Below are 16759 nucleotides of genomic sequence, written 5' to 3' on the forward strand. Positions count from 1 at the left end.
TAGTTCAAAGAGATGCTAATAAATTTTACATGAATAATTTGTACCATACCAAATAAATTTGGAAAATGATGAGTTGAAACAAATTCTTTATTGCAGAACTTCTTGGCAATTTCAAGGTGCTTATATCAAATATGACATAAAAATGAACTATGGAGTATTTTAGAAATAAGCTTAACTCCATGTCTTGGACATTTGTTGATATCTGTCAACCAATGTTAGCACATGCGCACACATCAGCCAGTGTTAGTGGCCACGCCCTGACTTCCCTCTGGAAAGACACTTCTTCTCTCATTTTTCGTGCATACTGTTTTGGTGAAGTCATTCCTCCAGGAACCCCAGGGTGGAGCATGAGTTACAGGCTTAAAACCAGTCAACTCTTGCCCTTTCCCAGCCACGGTGATGGGCTTGGATATGGACATGTGAGCTAGTCAGAGATACTATGACACAGCTGTGTTTTTACTGGGACTTAGGAGAAAGTCTGCTACTCTGTCATGAGAAGGTCTGAGGGTGTGAGGACTGGAATTGCTGTTGATATGATCTGAGTCAAGCCAGTCACCTCCCACCCTGGATGTGTTGGCATCGTGAGCTCATACCATTTTTGCTTAAGTGGGTTTGGATTAATATTTCTGCCATTTAAAATGAAAACAGCCCTAACTAATAGACCACAAGTTTTTTTTTTTTTTTTTTCCATCACCATAATTTTAGAGAACTAATGTTTTACAGAACACTTTGGAAAAATCTAGAAAAAGTATGCTGCTGCTGCTAAGTTGCTTCAGTCGTGTCCAACTCTGTGCGACCCCAGAGACGGCAGCCCACCAGGCTCTGCCGTCCCTGGGATTCTACAGGTAAGAACACTGGAGTGGGTTGCCATTTCCTTCTCCAATGCATGAAAGTGAAAAGTGAAAGTGAAGTCAATCATTCGTGTCCAACTCTTAGCGACCCTATGGACTGCAGCCCACCAGGCTCCTCCATCCATGGGATTTTCCAGGCAAGAGTGCTGGAGTGGGGTGCCATTGCCTTCTCCGAGAGAAAGTATAGTGGGATAGTTAATGCGTAAGTTTAACCACCTGCATCAAAATCCCATTTTTACCACAAACTAACTTTGTGACTTCAGGCATAATACTTAAGCTCTCTATAGGCTTCAGATTACTTATAAAATGGGTACCAAATATAACTTGCCTGATGAGGATATTGTGAAGATACTGTGACTTAGTACATGTAAAACATTCAGAAAAGTGTCTGGCACATTGTATGTACTCAAAACGTTTAGATAGAGAAGGTGTTGGATAGCAAATTCTAGAATCATGGGTCTCTACAATTTTTAAGAGGTAAAAACCCTTGGCAGTTTTCTGATTTGACATTCCTCATATGACAGTTGAGGAAACTGAGAACCGTGAGAGGAAATAATTTGCTCAAAGTCAAGTGAAACAGTGAGTGAATTAGGAAACCAGTCTCATTGTTATCATCCATGATGTTTCAATGGGGTTCTTGGAGTTTCAAAGCAAGAATTGATTGTTGGTGAGAATCCTGAGGCTTCCACTTTGCTAGAAGTTTAGTTTTCAGCTGTCGTCAGAATAAGACTCTCTGCCTAGGGTAAAAGTAGCCCTGTCTATTTGAGAATAGGATTCTTCGGGGGTCCACAATATCTGTGACCCTAATAGCTCAGGTCCTGTAGCCAGTATTTTATATGAATGACAAAATTGGTCTTATGAATTTAAAATGTCTCTAGTAAGTGCATAGTGTTGAAATTAGGTGTTTGGGTTTTTTTTTTTTTCCTTTCTTTTTAGCAATTTGCATTTTAGTTTGGTGGTGGTAGTGGTGGTTTGGAGAAGGCAATGACAACCCACTCTACTACTCTTGCCTGGAAAATCCCGTGGACGGAGGAGCCTGGTAGGCTGCAGTCCATGGGGTCGCTAAGAGTTGGACACAACTGAGCGACTTCACTTTCACTTTTCACTTTCCTGCATTGGAGAAGGAAATGGCAACCCACTCCAGTGTTCTTGCCTGGAGAATCCCAGGGACGGGGGAGCCTGATGGCTGCCGTCTCTGGGGTCGCACAGAGTTGGACACAACTGAAGCGACTTAGCAGCAGCAGCAGCAGTGGTGGTTTATGCCCTAAGCCGTGTCTGACTCTTGAGACCCCATGGTCTGTGGCCTGCCAGGATCCTCCGTCCATGGGATTTTCCTGGCAAGAATACTGGAGTGGGTTGCCATTTCCTCTTCCAGGGGATCTTCTTGTCCCCAAGATTGAATCCACGTCTCCTGCATCAAAGGCAGATTCTTCACCAGTGAGTCACCAAGGAAGCCCCGCATTTTACTTTAGTGTTTATATACATATATAAAGAGAGAAAGACAGAGAACGCTGCAGAAATTTTTCTCTGACTTTTCCAATGAAAAAAGTAGATGTTGAGTTGTATGAACTGTTTGTATACATTCAGTATTAGTCTGTTATTAGTCATATCATTTGTAAATTTTTCTCCCATTCAATTGTCTTTTTGTTTCATTGATGGTTTTCTTTGCTGTGCAAAAGCATTTAAGTTTAATTAGGTCCCATTTGTTTATTTTTGTTTTTATTTCCTTTACTTGAGGAGACAGATCCCCCCAAAAAATATTTCTATGATTTATGTCAAAGAGTATTCTACCTATGTTTCCCTCTGGTATTTTTATAGTATTTGATCTCACAGTTAGGTCTTTAATCCCTTTTGAGTTTATTTTTGTGTGTGGTGTTAGAGTGTAGTCTAGTTTCATTCTTTACATGCAGCTGACCAATTTTCTTAGCAGCACTTACTGAAGAGACTCTTTTCTTCATTGTATAGTCTTGCCTCCTTTGTCATAGATTAATTGGCCGTAAGTGTGTGGGTTTATCTCTGCGCCTTTGATCCTGCCCCATTGATCTATATTTCTGTTTTTGTACCAGTATCATACTACTTTGATTATTGTAGCTTTGTAGTGTCATCTGAAGTCAGGGAATGTGATTCTTCCAGCTCTGTTCTTTTCTCAAGATTGCTTGGCTATTCAGGGTCTTTTGTGAGTGCCGAAGAACTGATGCTTTTGAACTGTGGTGTTGGAGAAGACTCTTGAGAGTCCCTTGGACTGCAAGGAGATCCAACCAGTCCATCCTAAAGGAGATCAGTCCTGGGTGTTCATTGGAGGGACTGATGTTGAAGCTGAAACTCCAATACTTTGGCCACTTGATGTGGAGAGCTGACTCATTTGAAAAAACCCTGATGCTGGGAAAGATTGAGGGCAGGAGCAGAAGGGGATGACAGAGGAAGAGATGGTTGGATGGCATCACCGACTCGATGGACATGGGTTTGGGTGGAGTCCTGGAGTTGGTGATGGACAGGGAGGCCTGGTGTGCTGTGGTTCATGGGGTCGCAAAGAGTTGGACACGACTGAGGGACTGAACTGAACTGAAAAAAATGTTAATTTGTTCTAGTTTGTGGAAAATGCCATTGGTAACTTGATAGGGATTGCATTGAATCTGTAGGTTGCCTTGGATATTATGTTCATTTTAACAATATTGATTCTTCCAATCCAAGAACATAGTATATGTTTCTATGTGTTTGTATCAACTTTGATTTCTTTCATCAGATTCTTATAATTTCCTGCGTATAGGTCTTGTATATACTTAGGTAGATATACTCCTAGGTATTTAATTATTTTTTATGTGACAGTAAATGGAATTGTTTCTTTTATTTCTCTTTTTGATAATTCATTGTTAGTGCATAGAAATGCTGCAGATTTCTGTGTATCGATTTTGTATCCTGCAACTTTACAGAATTCATTCATGAGCTCTAAAAGTGTTTTGGTGATGTCTTTAGGATTTTATATGTGGAATATCATGTCACCTGCAAACAGTGACCGTTTTCTTCTTTCCTTAAAAGGTTTCCTAGTAATAATACAAATCATAGAATAGAATATGCTTGTTTCAATGCATAGGAAAGGTGGTTTCAAGTTACTAATGCAACAACCACCAGGAACAATTTTCATCCATTAAAAAGTATTGATTGGTGAGAAATCAGCCAAGGGGTGGAAGGCAGTGGGGACAGGTGCCTGTCACCCAAGTGGAGACAAAGGAGGTTGCATCGCTATCACCATTCGGACTCAACAGTGATCTTTCTTGCTCCTCTTGCTACTCTGACAGTGGTTTCTGTTAAAGATTTTCTATAGCCAGAGTCAAAAATACCTCCTGTTGTTGAGAATTGCCTGCTCTGTGCCCACAATGCCCATGACCATTTGCTAGTGTGGTATCTGAAGGGGTTGGCTCATTTCCAGGTAGATTATTACATCTGCTCTCTCAAAACCACTTTCAGCATGACACAAATCATCAATGTAATTCTGAAAAGTAAAAGCAACTTAGAAAATAGCAGTGTGTTGCCCGAGAATAGTTATTTATTAAATTTATTTTCTAAAAATTTGAGAAGGCTCTGGCTCCAGACTGCTAACAAGTTAATGGACAAAGACATTTTCTTATGAAAGATTTTGAGTACTAACAAAAACAAATAAATATTGGAATAAACTAATCAGAAAGTTGTGCTCTAATTAGTCTGGTGTTTAATTGAAAAAAAAATTAAACCTATTTAGAGTCATTTGAGGGGCTTCCCTGGTGGCTCAGCGGGTAAGGACTCTGCAATGCAGGAGACACGTGCAAGAGACACAGGTTTGATCCCTGAGTTGGAAAGATCCCGTGGAGGAGGAAATCACAACCCACTCCAATATCCTCACCTAGGAAATACCATGGACAGAGGAGTCTGGCAGGTCACAGTTCATGGGGTCACAAAGAGTTGGACATGAGTTAGCAACTAAACAGAATTGTTTGAAATTAAGTGTAGGTTTCCTTTTGCAAAACTGGAGAGAAAGATAAGACGTAAGGTCCAGGCTCATAGAGCCTTTGACAGGCACACTTTGGAACTAGTAATCAACCACGGTTAATCTGAATAATGTCATTTGAAAATATGAAGTCTGTGTGGAAGTATAGAAATAATTTTTATTAACTCCAGAATGAGAAGTATCAACACAAAATAATTTCTCCATCAATATCAGTGTTCAGGTCCTAATGTATAAATTTCCTTGTGTATGTTTCATTAAGAATCCAGATTTTGGTTAATATTGAAAAGAAATCACTTAGATTAAAATTGTAGCAACTTGGATAATTGTACAAAATGTTACTGAACAATATTAGCTTTCAACTACATTTTGTCGTAGTTGCTTTCTGATTACCTTTAACATTTGAACTTATGTAAAAGTTTAATAGTCCCTTGGACTGCAAGGAGATCCAACCAGTCCATTCTGAAAGAGATCAGCCCTGGGATTTCTTTGGAAGGAATGATGCTAAAGCTGAAACTCCAGTACTTTGGCCACCTCATGCGAAGAGTTGACTCATTGGAAAAGACTGTGATGCTGGGAGGGATTGGGGGCAAGAGGAGAAGGGGATGACAGAGGATGAGATGGCTGGATGGCATCACTGACTCGATGGATGTGAGTCTGAGTGAACTCCTGGAGTTGGCGATGGACAGGGAAGCCTGGTGTGCTGCAATTCATGGGGTCGCAAAGAGTCAGACATGACTGAGTGACTGAACTGAAAAGTTTAATGTTTAACATTTGTATGCTATTAATGTTGATTGAAATAGCTGTTTTTGTTCTGATTTACTGTTGAGTAGGTCTAGGCCAGAAAAACAAAAAGCTAGCTTAGGTATTCCACTAGGATGCTCTTAGCTTTTATTAGCTTCAGTATTGAGAGGCAAAACAGGCAATTTAGAAAAGGAAATAACATAGTTTCATTCCAGTATCTTAAGTTTGGAATCCTTATGCAGAATTTTAGCAGTATCACCATTAAAAACATAGGTCCACAGAGCCTAGGTACCAATTAGCCTGCAAAACCAAGCCTCCCCCTTTAATCTCTTTTACCTAACCCATGATTTAATCCCTTTCCATGTCAGTATTAGAAGCATAATGTCTTTGATCCTCTACTGTAGTAAAAATAGATGGTTTATTTAAATAAAGCAAAACCCCAGATATTTTGTTTTGGACTTGAATAATTCATGTAAAAATCCCATGCGTGTGTGTGCTCAATCATGTCTGACTCTTTGAAACCCCATGGACTGTAGCCCGCAAGTCACCTCTGTCCCTGGGGTTTTTCAGGCAAGACTACAGGAGTGGGTTGCCATTTCCTCCTCCAGGGAATCTTCCTGACCCTGGGATCGTACCCAAATCTCTTGTGTCTCCTGCATTGGCAGGTGGGTTCTTTAGCACTAGCACCATCTGGAGATGCACAAACCCCACAGCTACTATTTATACCGGCTTCCCAGGTGGCGCTAGTGGTAAAGAGACAGCCTGCCAGTGCAGAAGATGTGGGTTTGAGAAAGGCATGCCAACCCATTCCAGTATTCTTGCTTGGAGAATCCCATGGGCAGAAGAGCCTGGGAGGCTATCGTCCATCGGGTTGCAGCTATGTGACTGTAAGGCAGCTTGGCATGCATGCACTGTTTATACAAAATGCTGCTATTTTTTGGAAGAAATGCTGTTTTTTTCATCTCTTTTAATGAACATGCATATGATCTTATTTAGACTTGAAAGAATTTCTATGAAAGGCAGCTTGAACTGATAGCACACAGTAAAAATATATGTTTTAAAGGGAGATATTAAACATATGGACCATGAGCAGAAAACACCCAGGATCCTATATAAGCTATCAATTCCTGCCTGAATCATTTTTGAAAAATAAAATATGATAGTTATTTTACCCTTAATATATGCAGGATAGGAGGCCCCTACCTTGCCCCTGATTCAGGAGCTGCTGGAAGAAGCCCCTGGCAAGCAGCAATTAAAAAAAAAAAAATATATGCAGGATACATTCAAATACCTTATTCAAGGAGGCAACGTAATGGAAAAGTTTTTAAGTCAGACACCCTTGGGTTGAATTCTAAGACTGTCTTTGGCTGGCTGTCTACTTTATCTTCTATTTTATACATCCATGTGAATAGTTGACAAATGGAGTGAATGGGTTGATCCAATAAAACTTGGTTCAAACGTTTTAAAGGGAAGGAAAAGAATGAAAATTACCATCAAATTGGTTCCTTTACAAGTCATTTGTATTTGTTTCCTATTGCAGTTGGACAGTATTCACTCTTGCGCATCATCAAAGTCAGTCTTGGTCCCCTGTCGTGTTATCTTATGATCTGTGAACCATCTTTCTCGCGGATATGGGCTTGAACAGAAAGAAACGACGACTACATCGTGCTATAGTTGCACCATTGTCTTTGAAAAGGTTACTAGAACTTGTTTAGTTAATCTGTCGCATCACAGCAAAACTCTAGCAGTGGTCAGCATATCTGGAGACAACAGAGGTTAGCACCGTGGTCGCAGCTGCAGGACACCAAGGCGATACTGGGCGCGGCTCTACAGAAAAGCACCCTGCACCTGGTGCTGCTCTGCCGTCTTGGTCTTAGATGTTAGTTCTGGCACCTCTCATCACAGGGAGCATTGCTCCTCATTCTGCAATAAAATAATGATAATCATACGTGCTGGTTGGGGACTTGCTGAGATCAGGAGTCTTAAGATATTGTCCATTTTGAAAGTTTTCATTCATTCCTGAAAAGTGAGACATCACTGAAAATTGTCTCAAAACCTTTGCTTCACAGATAAGTACACGTGTCTCTTTCATAAGGAAACAGATTGAGGTCATATTTAAGAGGTTAAGGATTCACCCTCAGCTATGCATTCAGTACTCTGCAGAGAAGAACCAATAGCAGAAACCAAACATCCTGACAGTGAGAGCCTTGCTCTGATGACTAAACGGATGCACCTTAAGCTAACACCCTGCTGTTGAGACAGAAACAACATTGCACCAACATTTTGTGTGAGCCAGAGGTTGAATTGATGCAAATGCCATCACACGGTACTTTGCACACAGTAGGTACTAGATTACTACTGAATACGCTCCACCGTGCTGGAATAGGAAATGGCAACTCACTCCAGTGTTCTTGCCTGGAAAACTCCATGGACAGAGGAGCCTGGCAGGCGCCAGTCCATGGGTCACAAAGAGCTGGGCACAACTGAGTGACTGAGCACGCACACACAGGCTGCCACTCCAGTGGTTCCCGGTCTGGCTGCATGTTCAGACCTGACGTCCACCCAGACTCTGGTGGGAGGACGCCTCCTGCTTCAAATCCGACTGCGGCTCTCGAATTTTCCTCACCCTCTTCTTTCCCACCCAAGCCTCCCACCTCTCACTTTTTCCCAACATTTCCTTCTCTGCCGAAACGTTACCCCATTGTTTTAAACACTCTCAGTTCTTATCCAGGTTTAAAGAAATCTTGCCAGTCTCCCCACTGTGCTCTGTGTCTCCATCTCTACGGTACCTCTCAAACAAGTGTATGGAAAGAGGATCCTGTTTCTATCAGCAGTTTCTCCGTTCTTAGGACCATGACCCCATTTGACACCTTCGTTGTAACATATGTTTTTCCTGGAATAACCACTACGTGGCTCACGGTCTTGGTCTTGTTCCTCTTTAATTAAAACTCCCCACTGCAGCAGCTAATTCCCATTTTGACCAGATTGTTTTAATGTACAAAACTTCATGATAAGTACCCTTTTCCTCTATGAGCCAAAGTCATTTGAAGGTCATACCAGGCCATTCATAATCTGACTTTTCCCTGCATTTCCCTTCCTAGAACTGCTTCTAATTTCCTGCATGATCTTGGTGAGTTTCAGTCATTTTTTTCTCCTTAGTTTTCTTTCCTATGAGTGAGATTACAAAATTTAACAATATCTAGGTCTCCACCTCAGGTTATTCTGAATATTAACATAATGGAGCATTAACAAAACTGGGTTTTATGAAAATATGGGTTAAAAGAATGTAACATACACATTATATATTACATATGTAATTATAATATACTAAGATTTTGCAATACTGATTGGATTCCTTAGCTCTAAATTTTTTTTAATAATTTTATTTTGTTCATATATTGCTCATCTCTTGGACACATCACTGAATTTTCTTTCACTGAGGTTAAAACCACTACCTGCTCAACAGGGTCATGAAAGTAAAAATATTGTTTTCTCTTCATTTTTTCCCCTGATAATTACCTCACAGTGCCAAAATATGCCAAATTTTACAACATTAATATGCTTGTGCCTAAAATGAACTACTTATATAAATATAGCTCCTTGCATTTTTTCCTTGACTTTATTTAAAACCTATGCATTTTCAAAAGAACATGAATGAGATGATAGACATAAATAAAGTGCAATAAGATGAAATCGGCTTCGCTGGTGACTCAGATGGTAAGTAATACAGTGAGATGTAATTAGGGCAAGGGTGACGTGGGTTTTGTTGCTGTTGTAGAAGTTTTCCCTGCTCACATGACCGTTCCATTTTTTATTGCCCAATCTGGTGGAAACAACACAAATAATATCCAACATCTACATGGGCTAAGCATGTGACATTCATGGTCTTCCTTACCTGTTGTGGTGGGAGTGGTTACTTCACATTGTTCCCACTTTTCTGATGGGAAAACTGACTTCAGAGGTTATATATCTCATCGAAGGTCCTGAAGGTGGGAGAGGCATAATTTAAACTCAGGTTTATCTAATGTCAAAATACACACTTACCCTCTGTATATACTGCTTTCCCTAAATGTTTATTCCTTAAAGACAATGGCATATTTCTTGTATAGTCTGTGTGCCTAGCATGGTGTGAAGCACAGGGCAGGCAGAGAGAAGGCTAACCCAGGGAACAGAGCCTCAGAGATTTAGTTATCTAGCTAGAAAGACAGAGCTAGCATGAATGGCTTATTGGAAAAAAACTGATGCTACTGTGTGCAGTAATTCTATGTAAAAAGCAGTGCAGACGCCCAGAAGGGAAGTCCGTGTTGATGGAGCCGCCCACCAGCCATATTTCTTCTTAGCAAGGCAACTTGCCATCAGCCCAGGCAGGATGGCTTTCTTTGACGCATCAGGGACATTTCTTTCCCTTTATCCTGTCACATTTACCCTTTCCTTCTCATGTGTTGGGAAATTAAAAAAAGCAACATCCTACAGCAACATCCCAAGAGGTCCTACAGAAAGAGAATCCCCGATCTAACAGCCACATCATCATTTAAAAATATCTGTACATCAGGTGGCAATGATTCACAGTTATAGAGAATATGCAATATTGTATTCAGCTTAAGAGATGAAAACTCAGAAAATGGAAGCTTCTTGGTTAGAAACACCCCGCTAAGAAGCGGCAGAAGAACAGTGAGCTGCATCTTCTAGCTCCACGTCTGATACTTTACTCCACACTAAACTCTTACCTTTGAGCAAATTCATTGCAATGTTGCTGGATCATAAAATGTATGAATCTGTCTTGTGTTGCTACAAAATCTTCCTTCCTTTGCAGAAGACCCTCTCTACTGTGATAAGTCTCTCTCCTCTAGACTCTTAGCAGCTCCCTATACACAAGCAGCTAATACTCAGACATTCCTTGTCCACCTGGAAGGTGGCTTGTGCATTTATATGGAGCAGTATCTCCTATGCCTTCAATAACAGCTGCTTCAATCCTGAATCATTGTGGGGTTTAGAAACACTGGATTCCAGCTCTTCTGCAAGGAGTTTTATCCTGTATAACAAGGGTCTAAGATATTTGCGAATTGCACACACAGTCCTCTTCCTTTGCACTGATTCATTGATCTGCATTTAAGGGGGAGGGTATTTATCCAGAACTGATAGCCCAATTCCCACCAGTTTTCTGTAGCTGAAACATTAATGCTCTTACCTGTCTTTTAAGTAAATTGTGAGAGTGTATGGTACAGTGTCCAGAGAAGGAGATGGCACCCCACTCCAGTACTCTTGCCTGGCAAATCCCATGGATGGAGGAGCCTGGTAGGCTGCAGTCCATGGGGTCGAGAAGAGTTGGACACGACTGAGCGACTTCACTTTCACTTTTCACTTTCATGCATTGGAGAAGGAAATGGCAACCCACTCCAGTGTTCTTGCCTAGAGAATCCCAGGGACAGGGGAGCCTGGTGGGTTCCCGTCTATGGGGTCACAAAGAGTCGGATATGACTGAAATGACTTAGCAGCAGCAGATGGTACAGTGTCAAAACCTCTGCAGCTATATTACAGGTATCCACGAAAAAACTTTAAATGAGGTTCCCTTTCTGAAATGAATTTGTTGTTTTTCTTTCAAACAGAGCCAGGTAAAAGTTGACTTGCATTTATTTGACAGTCACAGAATAAATCCTTTCCCATACAGACTTTCACAAGTCCTCATCTTCTTCTTTTATGACCTAATCAAGCCCATCCATTGACAGAGAGTGCCCAGGTTCTGCTGAAAGTTCAGGTTCAGTAAGATTTTTTCACACATTTCAAAGCAGAAAGCACATGTTCTTTGGAATTTGACAAATGCAAAGTAAGTCCCTTCTCTGTCACAGTCAGCAGTCGCTTAATTTCTTTAAGGCTGATGACCGAAGATAAACTACCTTCCTTTCAGGGTTACATGAGGATTAAATGAGATAATATCCATTTAGCCCCAAGCTAGCACCCTTCTTGACAAAGAACAGAATAGGTTAAGAAAGCAGAGGATTGGACTCCCTGATGGCACCATGGATAGGAACCCACCTGCCAATGCGGATTTGACTGTGGGATGTGGGTTCCATCCCTGTCCTGGAAAATCCCACGTGCTGCAAAGCAGCTAAGCCCGAGCACCTCAGCTGCTGAGCCCGCCCGCCCGGGAGCCCTGTTTCATAGTGAGAGAAGCTGCCACCAGGAGAAGCCCATGCAACACAGCTACAGAGTAGCTGACACTCACTACTCCCTCCCCCCGAAACCTGTCATTCAAGTGAAAATAGCATCCTCACTGTGAAACACCGCATAAGGGAAGTCTCAAGAGCCGGGTTGGAATCAGACTGTTGTGCGTCAGCCCCTACGATGTAGAATTTTGGGACCGATCACTGGGATCAAGCTAAGGTTATTTAAGCCTTGTATTATTTTCTGTGGCGCTTCCCTGGTGGCTCAGTGGTAAAGAATGTGCCTGTCATTGCAGGAGGCACAGGAGACTCGGGTTCCATCCCTGGGTGGGGAAGATCCCCTGGAGGAGGGCATGGCAACCCACTCCAGTATTCTTGCCTGGAGAATCCCATGGACAGGGGAGCCTGGGGGGCTTCAGTCCATGGAGTCTCAAAAGAGTTGGACTTGTCTTAGTGGCTAAACAGCAACAAAGTATTTCCTGTGATAGCTATAAAAGATTACCATAAACTTGGCTGCTTAAACACACACGCACACATTTATTCTCTTAAGATTCTAGAAGGCAGAAAGTGAAGTGAAAGTGAAGTCGCTCAGTCATGTCCAAATCTTAGCAACCCTATGAACTACAGCCCACCAGGCCCTCCGTCCATGGGATTTTCCAGGCAAGAGTACTGGAGTGGGGTGCCATTGCCCTCTCTGTTAACAGCGGCTAGGCATATTATATTTACTTGGAGCTGGTATACTTGGTGACAGCCTTAGTGCCCTCGGACACGGCATTCTTGGCCCCTCCCCAGGTAGCAGCAAGCGTATGGTGGTCTGGATCTCCCTGGATGAGATAGTCAAGCACTTGTTGTAATGCGCCAGGCGCGATGCCTCGCCAGCGATGTGCTCGAAAATGTCGTTGACGAAGGAGTTCATGATTCCCATGGCCTTGGACGAGATGCCGGTGTCCAGATGGACTTGCTTCAGCACCTTGTACGCGTACACGGAGTAGCTCTCCTCGAGGCTGCACTTGCGCTTCTTGCCGTCCTTCTTCTGGGCCTTGGTCACAGCTTTTTCAGAGCCCTTTTTAGGGGCAGGAGCAGACTTAGCCGGTTCAGGCATGTCTATAATGACAACACCCAACAACACAGAAAAGAAGTTCCACACAATTTTTACCAGTTAAAAGCAAGGTCTTCACGGGCTGTGCTCCCCCTGGGGGTTGTGGGGCGAATCCACCTCCTGGCTCTTCTAGTTCTCTGTGGCCTTCCTAGTCTTGTGGTTGCTTTCTCTGCTTCTGAGTGAAACCTCCCACTGCCTCCTTATTGTAAGGGTACTTGTGATCACATTTGGGGGCCAATTAGGAAAATATCTAACTCCATCACATCTGCCAAGACCCTCTTCCCATATAAGGTAACATTCGCACACTTCAGGGGTTAGGATCAGGGCACTTTTGGGGACCAGTTTTCATCCTGCCATAAACCCCCAAGAAAAGGCTAACACAGTTTATGTCTAATTTTATAACTCCTATTTCTGCTATGAACTCTCTCCAAAACTCAATATGACCTATGCTTCAGGGTCCAATTCAGAATCAATTCATCATGAAAATACCCTTGTTCATTCAGGTCCACCCGGATCATGGCCTTCGGGGTGATCCACACCTCCTTTGGCATTTCCACCTTTTACTGTTTCTTCGTATTTAGATAAGTTACTGATTTGCACAATAGGACAGTGTTATCAACCTCAATGGTTTCTTTTAAGGGTTATCCAAAAAACATATATGCCACCAAGAGTTAAATCTAGAACATGATAAACACCTCATAGAGTTTAATTTTTTCCTTCTATTAATCAAATCATGCCTCACATTTCATGGTTTTATGAGAATTAGTCTTTTCCTAGAGAGAAATTATTTCTTAATGACGTACTTTTTCGTATGTACTTCATTGTTTTCCTACCATGACTGCACATTGCTGAGATTAAAAATATTGAGAACCAACCGATAGATATCAAAGCGTTACTTCCCACCTAAAAAAAATGATTCCTAGTTTGTAAACAATGCCATTTCTGCAAAACACCACTTTGATTACAATATTTTCTCTCCCGCTGTGTTTTCAGTAAGGACTTGTAAAGAAAAAAAATTCCAAGTTTTAATATTTCAGATTACATAGGATATTGCATAGCTTAATCAAGTACATCTTTGCACATCTGGATTGATCCATCTTATATTGAAATATTACTTTAAACTCATAAGAATACAATAATAATTTTCTTTCCAGTTTCTTTGATATTTTATCAGGATTAATATCCGTCACTGTTCTATGGCAATATTTGATTTTTTTTTATCGTGGTTTAGTTTTCCTATTTTTAAGGATGTGTCATCACATCACATTTTCAGAAGTATCACAAGAAATTCTCTAGGACATTTAACTGCCCCATAGAACGCTTGAGGCTTTAACCCTCAGACCAGCCGGGCGTGCTCTTCAGTCAATTTTTATTGAAGTATAACATCGTTACATAAGCGTGCATATGCCTTGGGCTTAGCAGGTAGCTCAGTAGCATGAAGGATCCACCTGCCAATTCTGGAGGCACAGGTCGATCCCCAGGTCAGGAAGATCCTCTGGGGAAGGAAATGGCAACCCTCTGCAATGTTCTCATCTGGAAAATCCCATGGACAGAGGAGGGTGGTAGGCTACGCCGTCCATGGGGTCACAAAAGAGCCGGACGCAACTGAGCACACAGGCAAAGACGCAATTGCAATTAGATTACCTGGATATACTTTGCTGCACGTATGTCCTCATTAGACATCATACTTGGGAGACAGATAGTGATTTTGCCAGTGCTTGTCGCTGTTGTTCAGTGGCTAAGTAGTGTCTGACTCTGCAACTCCATGGATGGCGGCATGCCAGGCTTCCGCTGTTACTGATATGTAGGGTATCAGTAGGCTTTTGAATATTTTGGTACAGAAATTTGGTAAGCATGCGTCTGCATTTCCGTCAGGGCAATCCAGCCCTGGCTCTGTGTTGCGTATACCATGAGTCACGTGGTGTATGTAAACTCAGATTCAGAGGACACTGCCTGGTGACTTTCCTGAGACTGTGTGAGTGTCTGTCCCATGCTTGCAGTGGACGAAACTTAGAATTGCTACAGATCCTCTCCAACACCAGATATTGTCTGTATGTCTTTCCACCTTAGCAAATCCGGTGAGTTAGTAGACATTGAACACTGTAGTTTAAATTTGCATCTTGTCAGTAAATGACAAAGTACCTTCTTCTATATTTATGTGAATGACTTAAGTGTTTTGCTCATTTTCCTGCCAGATTTTCTGTCCTTTTTGTTGGTTTGTAGATGTTCTTTACATAGCCTAGACATGATTTTTAGTAGGGTAGATACCTTACAAATATCTTAGTTTTCTATTAATTTTGTCACTTGATGAACAGAAGTTCTCAATCTTTGTTAATTTTGAGCTATTTTTGTGTCTCATTTAAGAAAAGTCATACTATTTCAAACTCCTGGAGATGGCCACTTACATTTTCATCTAAAACAGTTATCGTTTTACCGTTCATGCTTAGATCACAGTTACTTTTCATTGATTTTTGTGACTTGGGTGCACAGAGGTTAAGATTCTGTTTTTCTTTTCTGAAATGGATGATCAATTAAGGCAACACTGTTTATCGACCAGATTATACGTTTCCCATTGCACTGAGGTGTCACTTTTACGATAAATTAGGTTGACCTGTATATAAAGGTAGAAGTATTTTTTTAAAACTATTTTAGTAATTATGTCAAATATAGACAAACTTAAAGAATATAGTGTAGTAAACCCATGTTCCCCATCACGCAGCTTCAGAAAGCATCTGCTCGTGACCAGTCACTTGTCATACACCCCCGATCTCAGAGTGTTCGTGCTTCTGTCCTTTGCTATCTCCATATGTGCTTCCCAGGTGGCTCAGTGGTGTCCCCTGGAGAAGGAAATGGCCACCCACTCTGGTATGCTTTCCTGGAGAATTCCATGGACATAGGAGCCTGGTGGGCTACAGTCCATGGGGTCACAAAGAGTCAGACACGACTGAGCGCATGCATGCATTTCCATATTTCTCTCTGAAAGAGAAGGTTTCTTTATAACATACCATAATATTAGTGTGTTATGATCACCTAAAAACTGTTTTTGTTGTTGTTTAGTAGCGACTTCACTTCCACTTTTCACTTTCATGCATTGGAGAAGGAAATGACAACCCACTCCAGTACTCTTGCCTGGAGAATCCCAGGGACGGGAGAGCCTGGTAGGCTGCCATCTATGGGGTCGCACAGAGTCAGACACGACTGAAGTGACTTAGCAGCAGCAGTAGCTAAGTTGTGTCCGACTCTTGTGATCCCATGGACTGTAGCCCACCAGGCTTGTCTCTCCATGGGATTTCCCAGGCAGGAATACTAGAGTGGGTTGCCATTTACTTCCCCAGGGGATCTTCTCAACCCAGGGATCAAACTTGCATCTCCTGCATTGGGAGGCGGATTCTTTACCGCTGAGTCACCAGGGAAGCCCCACCTTAAAACTAAAAGCCTCTTAATACTATCAAATGTCCCTTTAGTGCTCAGTTGTTCTGATTTGTTTTAGAAATTTTAAAGGAGGTTTTGTTCAAACTAGAATTTAAACAAAGTTTATGCATTGTCAGCGTCTGACAGTCTTCAGTCCCTTCTCACTGAGGATTCCTCTTCTTAATGTGTGTGTTTTCCCCATAAAGTATCTGTTGAAGAAGCTAGTTCATTCTGTAGAGAGCCCCACATTTTGGATTTTGTTATTTGAAACAATGATTACTTTCAATTTAAACATGACATTCAAAAAAATCACTGATCTTTAAGACACTGAACCAAAGCAAGTTACCACCATACTACCCAAGTGAAGAGTACAATCTGAAATTTGTACTTATATGCCAAAGTATCTGGTTTTATAAACAGTTTGCCTAAATAAATGTCTTTAATGGGTTTCCATGTACCAAGAGTTTTCAGCCGTGGCTCTATTGACGTTTTAGACTGATGTTGTTAGTTGGGG

General features: G+C 41.6%; 1 pseudogene; it reads right to left on the reverse strand.

The window, feature by feature from the left end:
* Positions 1-12404: 12404 nt before the first annotated feature.
* On the reverse strand, positions 12405-13098 carry LOC147356047 (histone H2B type 1-C/E/F/G/I-like; annotated as a pseudogene).
* Positions 13099-16759: the final 3661 nt, after the last annotated feature.

Source organism: Bos grunniens, chromosome 16 (genome assembly GCF_055505025.1).
Source record: "Bos grunniens cultivar Pamir isolate PY7600 chromosome 16, Bosgru_T2T1.0, whole genome shotgun sequence".
In the NCBI taxonomy this organism is placed as follows: domain Eukaryota; kingdom Metazoa; phylum Chordata; class Mammalia; order Artiodactyla; family Bovidae; genus Bos; species Bos grunniens.